Here is a 15,193-nt window from a genome sequence, read left to right as displayed (position 1 = left end):
GAGGCAAGAACAGAGGAAGGATGGATTGTTTAGAGGAAAAGTGGGGTGGGGAGGAGACAGGAGAAGGAAAGATAATAGAATGAGACAAACATCATTACCTTATGTACATGTATGATTGCACAAATGGTATGACTCTACTTCATGTACAACAAGAGAAATGATCAATGTACACCATTTGTGTACAATGAATCAAAATAAAATTAAAATAATACCTTGAGATGAAAAAGAAGAAAAAAGAAAGAAACTGCTGGAGGACAAGACAAGGAGATGACTCCTCACCCTGTTTACAATAAATCCCATAGCCAATGACAACTCTCACCACAAAAGACTTATCACCATGACAAATCCCACCACAGGTTCAGATTTTAACATGAGCAATGGAAGTAAAGTATGCAGTATTCTGATTAGGTTTGCTAAAGTAACCAATGGGGGAAATTGAAAAATATTCTAACATATAATAAGATAACCAATGGGAGAAAATGGGGTAAGATCTTCAATCAGGTTTGTATAGGGAAGAGAACACCCCACAGTTCAGGATATAAAACCCTAATATCTAGACACTGGGGCCATGAGCCTCTCTGTGTGTGAGTGTGTGTGTGTGTGTGTGTGTGTGTGTGTGTGTGTCTCTCTCTCTCTCGCTAGGCCCACTCCACTCTACCTAACAGAGTGTTATCTTCACCTTCAATAAATCTGTACTCTGTGTCAGAGGACAGTTGCATGCCTGATCTATTAAGAGGTACAGAATACATAGGAATGTCTCTGGCAGCCCAGAGTTAACCTCAAAGAAATCTCAGACTCACAGTATCCTTACAATAGATAATTCTGAATATTTAGGGTCCAGCACACTGAAAATGAGTGAGTCACTAATATGAAGGATGACAGGATGTATTGAAGTTCCCATGTGTATGTAAAACAAGTGAAGTCACAAGAAAAGTCCTTCAGGCAGGCTAGTAAGAGAGGAGGATGTGTTCAGGAAAAGGAATTTCTAATTAGAAACTTCACAGATCACATCCTTTCTAGTGAATGAACTTGAGACAGCTTTAGAAGATGGAAGAGGAATAAGGGATTATCTGAGACCCATGAGGGCAATTTTGAAGGCAGAGAGTTTTGACACAAAACCATGAGATGTACTGAGCCACATGACTTGGAAAGACCAAATGTTCCAAGGACCTTGTACAGAGTGACAGAACCTTGCCTTCAGTAGAAATAACAAGTATAGGGCTTATTTGACTCTCTTTTTTGTTTCAGTATTAATTTAAGGAAATACAAATTTAATTTTGGAAAACTAACAAAATTTAGTTAAGTCTTAACCAAGTGATTTTTTTGATGAGAAGAGCTGCAAAAGTTGCTCAACGTGTCAGTGATGTGGTTTATTTATTCATTCCACTGTTGACAAGGATTTGAGTTGTGTTTATTATAAATTTTTTTATTATAAATTATTATACATTGTGTTTATTATTATATAAATAATGCTGTTATGGACAGCCCCCTTCACAAGTCTTTTCCTGGACATACACACTCATTTCTGTTGGGTATATATTCAATTGTTGAATTGCCGATGTTACCATCTAGGGGTGTTGTCTCCATTCAGCAAAGAATTGAAGAACAGGACACGGTGACAGCAAGCAAGCAGCAGGTTTATTGCAAAAGTGATAGAGATAGACTTCTCAGAAGAGAAGTTGCCCCAGACCTGGGAATTCAGTGGGGGAATTTTGGCCTGTTCTTTTTATGGTCTCTGGAATTTCCTCCTTTCCTATCTCCTCCCCTGTCCACGAGCTCCTCACCTTTATTGACTGGTGCCCCTCTGTCTACACATCTTTTTTAGTTTTTCTATTAGATCTTCCACATAGGAGCACAAGTACAAAAGTGTCTGATTGGGTCTCCCACTTGTGTCTATGACCACTTTTGTCAACTGGGAAGAAGATCCTCTTCATACTCCTTTGGTCTGGACCTGCCCCTGACTTCCTCACTCACCATCTTGCCCTGGCTGAACGCAGGGTTTGCATTTGAGAAAGTACTGATCACTCTACATCTTCTTCAACACTAGGTATTTATTTAAATTTCATTTTAGACATCCCATTTTTGCATAAAGATGTCACATTGAAGTTTTATTTCACTAATGAATTAATAATCTTTTTATATGATGAACTGATGACAGTGTCTTTCCTCATCCCTAACAACTAATAATCAGTGTTTTTATGTTTATTGTCCATTTATTAAAATAGGACTTAATGTTATATTCACAATTTCCCTGAATTCTAAACATTTACTTGTACTATGAACCCTGAAACTGATACTAGATGATTATAGGCCACTCTGATTTGCTCAGAGATTATGGTCTAATGGTCTTTCTAAGAAATGATGCTGTAATTAAAGCGATTATATTGCCCAAATACAAATTCAGAAAACTGATTTGATAACCATACCTCTACTCCTTATAATTCACCTTTCCATAACTGTGGGACACCTCTCAGCCCCTTACCTATACCTCCAAAATAGGTGTTCTCCCATTTTCCCTTATTCACCATCCCACCCACCACATACACTAATGTTTCATTTTCTAGGTATCTTATTGTGTTTGCTCTATCCCTTTGCTGCATAAAGACAAGGCCTCCTACGTGGACTCCCCAGACCCCTTTAGGCCAAGGCTTTTCTGTCATGACTCTTAAAGTGTCTAAAATATTTCATGCCATCCTAATCAGAGAAGCAGTGGGTAAACTTGTGTTCATGGTTTCAAGAGAACAATGTTCTTTTTTGTTTTTTATAGGACAGTATTATATAAGATGGTAGGATGTTGCTCACATTTTTTTTTTTTTTTTGGTACCAGGGATTGAACCCAGGGTGCTTAACCACTGACCCACATCCCCAATCCATTTTTAATTTTTGAAATTTTGAAACAGGGTCTTCCTAAATTTCTTAGGTCTCACTAAGTTGCTCAGGCTAGCTTTAAAATTGTGATCCTCCTACCTCAGCCTGCTGAGTCAATGGGATTACAGGCATGCACCACTATACTTGTCTTGTTTGCAATTTTTTTTAAAAAAAATACTTCTTTAGTTGTTGTTGGACACGGTATCTTTATTTTATTTACTTATTTATTTTAGTGTGGTGCTGAGGATCAAACCCAGTGCCTCATACGTGTGAGACAAGTGCTCTACCACTGAGCTACAAACCCAGCCCATTTGCAAATTTTTATTAGCACAAAATTCATCTGAATTATTTCTCACAAAACGATAGCAGTCATTTCACTGTGTGTAATCCCAAGTTTATGAAGACAAGGATGGCAGAGAGTTGTAACTGAAGAAGAGACTGTGAGCCTGGGTACTAATCCACTTAGCACCTCTTCTTCCTTCTCAGCATAATAAGCTTGGACACTCACAGAATCCTAGAGTTCTCTATGAATTGTTTGAAAAGCCCTGAATTGGAAGAGCCTTCCTCAGATGCAGGCCTCCTGATCATGTTTCTACACAGGCTTCTGTCTATACAGGCTCCAATTCTTTTTTTTTAAATTTATTTTTATCGTAAACAAATGGGATACATGTTGATTCTGTTTGTACATGGAGTAACAGCATACCATTTGTGGAATCATACATTTACATAGGGTAATGATGTTTGATTCATTCTGTTATTTTTTCCTTCCCCCCACCCCTCCCACCCCTCTTATCCCTCTATACAGTCCCTCCTTCCTCCATTCTTGCCCGCCTCCAACCCCCCACTATGTGTCATCATCCACTTATCAGCAAGATCATTCGTCCTTTGGTTTTTTGAGATTGGCTTATCTCACTTAGCATGATATTCTCCAATTTCATCCATTTGCCTGCAAATGCCATAATTTTATTATTCTTTATGGCTGAGTATATTCCATTGTATATACATACACCACAGTTTCTTTATCCATTCATCAATTGAAGGACATCTAGGTTGGTTCCACAGTCTGGCTATTGTGAATTGAGCAGCTATGAACATTGATGTGGCTGTATCTCTGTAGTATGCTGATTTTAAGTTCTTTGGGTATAGGCCAAGGAGTGGGATAGCTGGGTCAAATGGTGGTTCCATTCCAAGCTTTCTGAGGAATCTCCACACTGCTTTCCAGAGTGGCTGCACTAATTTGCAACCCCACCAGCAATGTATGAGTGTACCTTTTTCCCCACATCCTCTCCAACACCTATTGTTGCTTGTATTCTTGATAATCATACAGGCTCCAATTCTGTGCCTGGCTTTCAAGCACTGTCAACAATTTGTGTCTTTCTTCCTGAATCACTGGTACAGCTCACTATCACTTTTCTCTTTTTTCATTTTTTTTTTTTTGGGTGCTGTGGATGGAATCCAGGGCCTTTCAAATGCTAAGCACATTCTGTACTGCTGAATTACAGCCCTAAGCCCTCTCTCATCAATTTTCCTACCTTTTAACCCTTGCTTCACATATCCAGATACATAGAATATCCCCTCATCTCTACCGTTATCTGTATTTGTGAATTTTGTACCCCCTGCTTTTCCCTTCAATCTGCCATTTCACTTAGAATTTTTCCCAGGCCCTGGCTTCCTGTTCTCCTCGAATGCTGTCACTTCTTTTCTGACCCAGCTTCAAATTCTCCTCTGAGAAAGAGACCCCTGCTATTGCCTTTACCTGGAAGCTTCTCTGAACCTCACCATTCAATGGGTTCTCTACCTTGACATCTCTATATTCCTTTCTTCTAAAGTGTTCTCAGCCTTCCATGAACATGGAGTTCATTCCTTCAGCAATGAGACTATCCACATAGGGAGGGGACTTGATGTCTCTTCCCTTCTTATTTTGCCTCCCTGACCTAATCTACAATTTCCAGTTTTTACTATGATTTACTTTCATTTGAACCCAGAGGAAGACAGAGTAGAAACACCTAGAACTTTTTCTCAAATCAGAATGAAGCCTGGTGACAGGGCCTTTTAAAGACACAGAGCTCAATTATCCTTCAGCATGTAAGCTGAAGTAGAAATAGTTAATGTTTCTGCTTCAAGCTGTCAGCAAAGAATGACGTGTGATTGCTGTTCAGAGTACTCCCTCTATTCCCACTGCCATTACACTGTAAATGGTGACTGCTTGCTTAAATGCTGGGCACAGGCTGGCTCCTGCAGTTACTCTCTAGTCACTAAGCACCCCAGGGAGTGTGCAATGTGTTCAGATACAAAGAAAATTCAAGTCTTTTCCTGGGCAGCTAAAACACACATAATTCTTTACTCTCAGTGGGGTAAGGGTCATAAGATATTAGCAACTGAAGTAGATCACAAGGTTACAGCAAACCACTTTGTGATAGAGAAAAGAGGTGAGAGGTGGGTTAGGAACCTGTGTATCACAAAAGACAGAACATCCACTTTCTGCAGTTCTCATAAATGAGGACATGCAGTCCATGATGTCATACAGAGGACAGGCTGAGTGTTCATGAACAGCCATAAGACCCTTGCACTCTGAATCACCAGGAGCATGGAAAATATGGAGTTTCTGAAGTCTGTGACAAGAGTTAAGGGAGTGAGGGCTCAGTGGTAGAGTGCTTGCCTCACACATATGAGGCACTGGGTTCAATCCTCAGCACCACATAAAATGAATAAATAAAATAAAGGCATGCTGTCCATTTACAACTGCAAAAAAAATTTTTTTAAAGAATTAAGGTGGTGATACCTGCTTCACAAGGTTGTTGGGCTTAGAATGCTATTTCACAGAGGAGACATGGTGTGATACCTTCTACTTGGCTGTGAATCTGTGCTCAGTGGGGAGTGTGAGTGTGTTTCTGGTCAGGGAAGTCTTGAAACATATGAGAAGCTAAGGTGAGGACCTTGTTCTAGAAGGAGATTTCTGTTGCTATTAGAGACTGAAAAGGGATGCCCAACAGGGACTGTTTTCTAGGTAATCCACAGAAGAGGATAATGCCAGTTCCAGTGCACAACCCCCATGAGGTCCTATCTCTTGGCAAGGGCGTGTCTTCATGAGCTGGTTGCTAAACTACAGTCTTTCAGCCTAGTCTCTCCCACATTTTGTACTGTCCTTGCTGGATGGTAAGGATGAGCTTTAGTAACAGATAATCTCTCATTGGGAAACTTTGAAATTCTCATCTTCTACTGTGCAATTTGTTTTTTGGTTGTTGTTGTTGTTGTGTGTGTGAGTGAGAGAGAGAGAGAGAGAGAGAGAGAGAGAGAGAGAGAGAGAGAGAGAGTTCTAGTGTGACAGACTATTCTCCATTTTCCATTTCCTCCTCCTAGATTCAAATTGTTGGGCCATAGGTCATATATATGTTTAACCTTAATAGATCACACTCAACAGTTTTCCAAAGTGGTTTTGCAAATACACCCTCTAACCAGTAATGTATAAGTCTTCAGGTATTCTCAAATCATTCTTAATATATGTTCTATGCCACCATTTTGGTGATGTGAACAGTGCTTTTAATTTGCATTTCCCTGGGGCTTAATAAGGTTGTGTGCTTCATACCAATACCATACTGTGTCAAATATAATAGCCCTGTAAAAGTTTAAAACATCTGCTAGTGTAAGTTTTCCAACTTTGTTCATCTTCAATATTGCTCTGCCTACTCTTTTTACTTTGAATTTCCATATCAGTTTTAGAAACTGTTGTCAAATTCTACCAAAAAGGCCTCAGATTATGTATGGGGTTGTGTTAAATTTGTAGATTGATGTAGGGAGAATTTATATTATAACAATAATGACACTTATAATCCATGATTATAGTACAAATTCATTTGTTTAGATTATTTGGTAGACCCTTATAATTAAACATATCGTAACTGGTACAGAATATTCCTGCAATGCACAAACTCTAGTAATGTCACTAGAATAGAATCAGAGTATTCTATGCATTTTTCATTGTATTAGCATTTGTTATTCATTCATCCGGATGCATGCTCTATGAGCAGAGCTTATTGAAACACAGATGGCAGGGCTGCAACACCACGCCCCCACCACTGAGTTCCTGATACAGTAGGTCAGGATGGAGCCCTGCATTTGTGACAAGTTCTGAGGTGATTTCAGTGTTGCTGGTCAGGGGACAACACTTGAAGAACCACTGCCTTAAAGAAAAACAAAGGAAATACATTGGTCCAGCCACCACCCTGAATGCTGAGAATTTAGAAGGGTGTAAACATGGTCTCTACTCCAGAGTCAGTTAGGCTCATATGGGAGGCAGGACCACAAGCAGATGATCATAACACATTATAGGAAGGACCTTGTGATTTTAACCCGTGAATCTTGGAGCTCAGGGGAAGCTTGCTTTTCCTTAGGCAAATAAAATCATCAAAGAATAGTGTTGAACTGGATGAATGAGTACCTGTTGAGTAAATATGAAGAGATTTTTAATGTATGGCTGTTCATACTGGGAAAATATGAATATGAGTGCAAATATATGGTGAGAAATTGCAAAATATGGTTTTGTCTTCCTTTTTTGTCTTCTTTAAGCAGATCAAAGCCACAAGAACATGTCAGCAGTCTTTCCAGACTCGTATTTTATTGACATGATAAAGAAACTTCATGGCTGTTTTGATACAAAATGTTATTAGGAACTGAATCTTCACTAAGGATAACTGTCTGTCTGCATATTTTGCAGAAATGGAGGCCACTCTCACTTTGATGTGGTATTGGGAGATGACGGAACACTTGCCATATTGTTTTGTATCACTTTAAAGAGGCTTCATCTTTATTAGATAATAATTCCCTTCATTTTGCATAAGTAACATTTTCTCACCCCCTGCAATATTTCAGGATGAGAAATGGAACAATCCATCACTGTTAATCCTGCCACCTGAGGCACAAAATTGGGCAGGTAGAAGCTGGAGCTTTGCTGGACCCCGGCTTGTCTGCACACTAGCAGAGGAGTCTTACCTCCGGGAATTTACAAGCGCTTGTGAACTAATCTCTCATGGGAATTTATTAGTTTTAAAACTCTTTTTATTAGTACATTACAGTTGTACATAACATTTGGTTCATTTTTGCATAATCATAAATGCATTCTTAATCCCCAATACTTCTCCTTTTGAATCCCCTCCCACCCCCTGATTCCTTTCCTCTACCCTACTCATCTTTATTCTATTTATTGTTTGTTCATTTGTTTGATTGTTTTGGTAGTACTGAGCACTCTACTACTAAGCCACATCTCTGGCCTTTATTATTTATTTGTTTGTTTGTTTATTTACTTATTTATTGAGGCAGGGTCTCACTAAGTTGCTGAGGCTGGCCACAAAATTGCACTCCTCCTGCTCAGTCTCCTGAATTGCTGGGATGACAGGTATGTGCCACCATGCAAGGTAATTTATTGTTTTTAGTTGTATATTATGGTTCCATATAAAAGTGAAATGTGTTGTGATGTATTCCTACATGCATACAGGACACATTGATCAATAATTTCATAGTTGCTTCCTTTTTCTGTCACTCATACATACCCTTCCTCTACTCCACTGCTCCCCCTTCTATTTTCATGATATCACTCCCTTTTACCCCTTATTTCTCTCTAGCTCGTACAAGTAAAGAAAACAGTCAGACCTAAATTTTCTGAGTCTGGATTATTTCACTTCGCATTATGTTCTTAAGTTTCCAGGAGAGGATTGTTTAAAATAGGATAAAACTCTGAGCTGCTGTGTAGAGCTCCAGAGATTACACAGTGAGGAAGGTGATCAATTAAAGCAATCATGCAACTGCAATTAGGTGTAAATTTTCCAAAGACAATTGAGTGTTGGCATTGGAATATTTTGTGAGTTAACATATTTAAAATCAATAGAAAGTTTAAATATGAAGATGGTGGGAATGATAAAATATTATATGTAAGTAATTACAATAAGATTTGTTTCCTTTTTTAGGGATTTAATTACCTACTCATGTTAATTTTGTTATTGAACATTAGTATTACCAGGATTTTATATGCTTTGTGGGTACAGACATTACAGAATGTAAAATGAGGCAGTCAGAAATAATGTATCGTCCATCATATGGATATTTGTATGTAAACTAAAATTGTACTTCTTAAGAAATATCAACAAAACGACACTAGGTAACTTCCTATTTTTGCCTTCATCAAAAAATATACTGAGATACAGAAGACTGTTTTAAATTAACATGTATTGGCTCTACATATTAATGGGGTTGAGTATGATATTTCCATATATGCATAGAGTATGCACTGCTCAAATTCAACCACTCTTTTTCTACCCTTCACTAACCAACCCTCTCTAATCCTTAGTAATCACTATTCTACTTTCAGATCAACTCGATTTAGTTTCTACAGTTGAAAAAGAACATGGGCTACTTGACTTTGTCTGACTGAGTTCGCTTCATGTCCTCCAGTTTCATCCATTTTGTGGTAAAATAACTGGATTTGATTCTTCTTTGTCACTGAATAATACACCATTTTGTCTGTAACACATTTTGTTCATCCATTCATCCATCAATTGGCACCAAGGTTGATTTCATATTTAGTCATTGAGAATAGTGCCTCAATAAAATGGGCATGCAGATCTCTTTAGTATGCTGATTTCATTTTCTGGGGATATATATTCAGAAGGAGGATAGCCCTATCATACGGTAGATCTATTTTTTGAGGGGAGGAAATTCCATAATATCATATTAATTTATATTCCCACCAACAGTGTATAAGAGACCCTTTTTCTCCACATCCTCACAAGATTTGGTTCTTTTAAAAAATATAATAGCCATTGTAACAGATTATTAGCAGTAAAATATCTCCATGTTGACTAATGAAATTCAGAACCTTTTCATATGTTGTGGCCCACTGTATGTCTTCTTCAGAGAATTGTCTATTCAGATCATTTGGACATTTTTAAGTTATATTACTTATTTCTTTATTATTAAGTTTGAATTCTTCATGCATTCTAGATATTAACCACCTATCAGATGAATAGTTAACAAATATTTTCTCCCATTCTGTTGTTCATCTCTACAGTCTGCTGATACAGTCAGTTGACTGTCTCCTTTGCCAGACAGAAGCAAAAACATATAATTGAGAATTCATTGTAATAGAGTCAGAGCAAGGTGATGGTGGACCATTCTGAGTTTTTGAACTAAATTGTTTGGTGTAATTTTTAGTTTGGATGTTAAATCACTATTGACGATATATATTACAATGATTATAATGCTTATTATTATTGTTTTATTTAGGAAACTATAGACCAGCATGGAAGAAGTTTCAGGTAAAATTACATGGGGATAAGAACTAAGATTACAGGTCCAAAGGAAAGTACTAAGAGGCCTTTAGGTCAAGGAATGTGAGTAAATACATTTTTTTTTTATTTTTACAGACTGCATTTTGATTCATTGTACACAAATGGGGTACAACTTTTTGTTTCTATGGTTGTACGTGATGCAGATTCACACCATTCGTGTAATCATACATGTTCATAGGGTAATGATGTCTGTCTCATTCCACCATCTTTCGCACTCCTGCCCCCTCCCTCTCTCATTTCCCTCTCATAATCCAAAGCTTCTCCACTCTTCTCTTATCCCCCGCCCCCATTATGTATCATCATCCACTTATCAGAGAAAACATTCAGCCTTTGGTTTTTTGGGATTGGTTTGTTTCTCTTAGCATGATATTTTCCAATTCCATCCATTTACATGCAAATGCCATAAATTTATTCTTCTTTATGGCTAAATAATATTCCATTGTATATATATACCACAGTTACTTTGAAGGGCATCTAAGTTAGTTCCACAATCTAACTATTGTGAATTGAGCTGCTATAAACATTGATGTGGCTGTAGTAAATACATTTTTTTAAGAAGTTTGACAACACAGAAGTAAATAAGGCAAGCAGGATTTCTGCCCTCATGAAACTCTTTTAGTCCAACAGAAAAGCAGACATATAATCAGTCATAGTGACTGGGTAAAACTGAGATTAACAATGTTTACAGCAGCTCAATTCACAATATCTAAGCTATGGAACCAATCAAGATGCCCTTCAACAGATGAATAGATAAAGAAAATGTGGTATATATATATATATATATACACACATACACACACATATATATATATATGTATATATATATATATACACACACACACAATGGAATATTACTCAGACATAAAGAAGAATGAAAGTATGATTTTTGCCAGTGAATGGATGGAACTGGAGACTATCATGCTAGGTGGAATAAGCCAATCCCAAAAAAAAACAAAGGCTGAGTGTTCTCTCTGATATGTGGATGCTGACACACAATAAGGGGGTATGAATAGAAATTCATTGGATTAGACAAAGGGGTATGAAGGGAAGGGAGAAAGATGGGAATGGGAAAGACGGTAGAATGAATTGGACATAATTTTCCTGTGTTCATATATGAACACACCAAGACTGAAACTCCACATCACATACAACCACAAGAATGGGATTCTAATTAGAATATGTTATACTCCATTTATGTATAATATGTCAAAATAAACTCTATGGTCATATATATCTAAAAAGAGTAAATCAAAAAAACTGAGATTAACATAAATAGTAAAAGTAAAGGGAGCTATGGAAGAATAGAGCAAGATCTTGACCTAGTGTAGCAGTTATCAGATCAAGCAGAACTTTCTTGAATGAGTGTTCATTAAATTAAAATTAGAAAGGCGAACTTGGGTTAGTCAGGGAAAGAACAAGGAGATAAATTTAGAGGTGTTATTTCAGCTGAGAGAATAGTTGTGTAGAAAGTTTCTAGCCAGAAATAATCTGGGTTCTGTTGGGATCAAATCAGAAAGCAGTACTTCCGGTGTGTGGAGAACATAGTGAGAAGAGGGAGAGTGGTGAAATCAATATGAAAGAAATAGGTCAAGCATGATCATTCATGAATGCACAGGCAGGCATGCACTAGATTGCCATGATTAGATTTGTTGTACACATTGTATATTCTGAAAGGAGCTAGGAACCTATGAGTGGAACTATACTGTAAAGGTGCCTGATAAGGGGGTCATAATTTAAAACCACATAAAGAAGAGCTTGTTGATTCAGGAGCACTCTCCTAAGATACAAGATTCAAAACACTGGTAGTGCTGCCAGTAGATTGTGCAAACCCATTATTAGTAAGGTGGTTCCTAAAAAGCATTGGAATTGTAATGGCCATGCTAAGTGAAACTTAAATACCAGAATTGTGGAATATGGTAAAGGAAGGGATTAAAGGGCTCAGGGACATAAGCATGTTGGAATAAAGTAGATATGAACAGAAGTTCCTCCAAATTATATTCCATGAAAAAGACTAGAGCACACATCATTTACCTAGTCATAAAGAATGAATTTACTGAGGGAAGTACTATAATCACTAAGACATTCGATAGTATTGTCCTCTACCATAGGGCTAGATTATAGGAGATGCTGCTAAATATTTTGACTCGTTGGTTACATTGGGAGTACTCTGAAACAATAGAAGTGTAGTGCCAGTTTCTAACTACCAGAAGCCAAGGGTTTACATAGTTGCAACCATAGGCAAGGAAACAAAGGCACTGAGGAGGTTGGACATGTAGAATGTTATGGAGATAATTAATAGAACATGGTGTCCGTATGGGAAAAAAGATGGAAAGCTAATGAGTATACCATTCTGCTTGTATCAACAGAAAAAAAATCAACTCTGGATACACAGGAAGCTGAGGGAAGTCACTCAAGTAAAAAGTAGGTGCAAACCCTTGCTCAATTGCTAGAACTAAGTCAGTTTCTAAACCCTTAAACCAACTATCTGTGGAGTTATAATCACACTGCAGATCTCCAGATGAACATGATATTCAAACTCTGTGTCCAATTGGAGTTAAGAAAATAGAAATAATGAATATAACAATCTTAATAGTTGCAGTGCATGTATTGAGACATTGAACATTTACTATTGATTAAACAAATAATGGAATAGAAGGAAATGTTCTTAACCAAAGGAAAACTGCGTGTACCAAAAGCTATAGCAATCACCATACTTAATATCCAAAACAATTGAAACCACAATTGACAATGCCATTCACTGGGATAATGGGGATCTTGGAAATTAATATGCCTAGAAATAAAAAGGTATGGATTTATTTTTCTACCTAGGCAATGCAAAGGACTCCAGTAAACTTTCAGAACTAATATGAAAATTTAAAAATCTAAGCAGACTTCTCCATTATCACACAAAATAACAAGTATTGTTCTATACACTGGCAAAAGTCCAAAACCATAAATTATCTTTATATAGACACATACATATATAGTAACACACACATATATAATAATTACAAGAAAAAAACATAAAATAAGTCATACAGAAAATGAGAGATACACCTTATTTCTTGATGAAATACCAATACAGGTATTTCAAAAGAATCCATATATTTGAAAGCTATTCCAAACAATATCCAAATATTTTTTAAAACAACTTTTAAAAATCTTTTTTAAACATGATGTGAACATTTGTCATTAAAAAGTACACATGAAAAGTATTTAAATTCTAATCATTTAAAGAAGAGGACAGCAATGGTACAGTAATACACAACTGCAAAAAAAGAGACTCTGGAAACAACCCATCAGATATAGGAATTTGTATTTAACAAACATGGAATTTTTAACTCAGTGGGGGAAAAGATGGAATATTTCATTTTATTGGTGTTAAGAACATAGGCTCTCATGGTTTTGGAAAAACCATGTGTCTCTTATATCAACCCCCAAAACAAATGTAAGATGGGTAAGTACCAAAGGTAAAAATCAAAGCTATACACATTCTAGAAAACAAAGGTGAGACTGATTTTATGACCAGGAGATAGAGAAAGATTTCTTAAAGAAGATAAAAATAATCTTAAAGTTGAAGACTAATTTTAGAACAATATACAGCAAGTAAAGACAATAGTGAAGAGACAAACTGGAAGAAAATATTTAAAATTTATATAAATATCAAAGATAGGCCTGAGGGTTTGCCTAGCATGTGTGAGGCCCTGGGTTCAATTCCAAGAACTGAAAAGAAAAGAATAAATAGGGGACTGGGGTTGTAGCTCAATGGTAGAGCACTTGCTTAGCACTTATGAGGCACTGGGTTCAATTCTCAGCACCACATAAAATAAATAAATAAAAATAAAGATATTGTGTAAAAATAAGAATAAATAGCAAAGATAAATGTAGTAGTCATATGTAATAATTTAGTGCAAACTATTTAGTGAATCTAATAAAACTGATACTTTTATAAAACCAATACATTTATTGCATTTACCTAGAGATAAATGCAGAATATTCTTTGAAGCATTAATTATAATTAATAATAAATGAGCATATAAACAGCAATAATAAGTTAGTTTTTCACTCATCAGATTGGTAAAATGAAGAAAAAGCACTAGCAATATTAAGTCTTGGTAAGAGAAAATATTTTACCATTACAGGTACTAATGTGTTATAGTATTGCATTTTTTTAAAAAAATGTTTTTTAATTTTGTATACTTGAGATTTATAACATGGTGTTATAGGATACCTATAGATAGTTAGATGTTATTATAGCAAAGTTGATTTTAAAATACCTATCACATCATCACAAAGATAATTTTTATGTGAAGGAGAATCTAAAATCTACTTGTTTAACAAAAATTCCTAAAACAATATAATCTTATGAACTTTAGTTGGCAAGTTGTATATTAGATCTCTAAATTGTTTATCCTAAATATCTATTTTATCTCCTTTAACTCATGTCTCATTTCCTCTCCCCTCCTCCCTCCCACCTATGGAAACTACTGTTTCTCTATTTTTGTTCAACTGAGTCTCTAAAAAAATATTTCACACGGTGAGATTTTATAATATTTTTCTTTATGTGTCTCTTATTTCACTCAGCATAATGTCCTCCCAGACTGTCCATGGTTTGGCAAATGGTAGGATTTCCTTCTTTTATAAGACTGAACTATAATATATAAACACTAATACATATTTACATGCATACATACATATATGAGGCTAAATTAAACATATATACATGTATATGTATACATATATGTATATATGTGTGTGTAACATATGCATATGTACATATATATGGCAAATATTTTTTTCTTCATACTTTGATGAGCATTTAGATTATTCCCATATCTTGAGCATTGTGAATAATGCTGTAAATAATACAGATATCTTTACATGGTGGTGTGCTTTCACCTCCTTTGGGTATAGCTCTATCAAAGATTACTGAGTCATATGATAGTTCTATTTTTAATTTTTTTAGGAACCTCCATACTGTTTTC

This window comes from Sciurus vulgaris (assembly GCF_902686455.1).
Source record: "Sciurus vulgaris genome assembly, chromosome: X".
NCBI classification, from domain to species: Eukaryota; Metazoa; Chordata; class Mammalia; order Rodentia; family Sciuridae; genus Sciurus; species Sciurus vulgaris.
Note: the sequence above shows the minus strand (reverse complement) of the source record.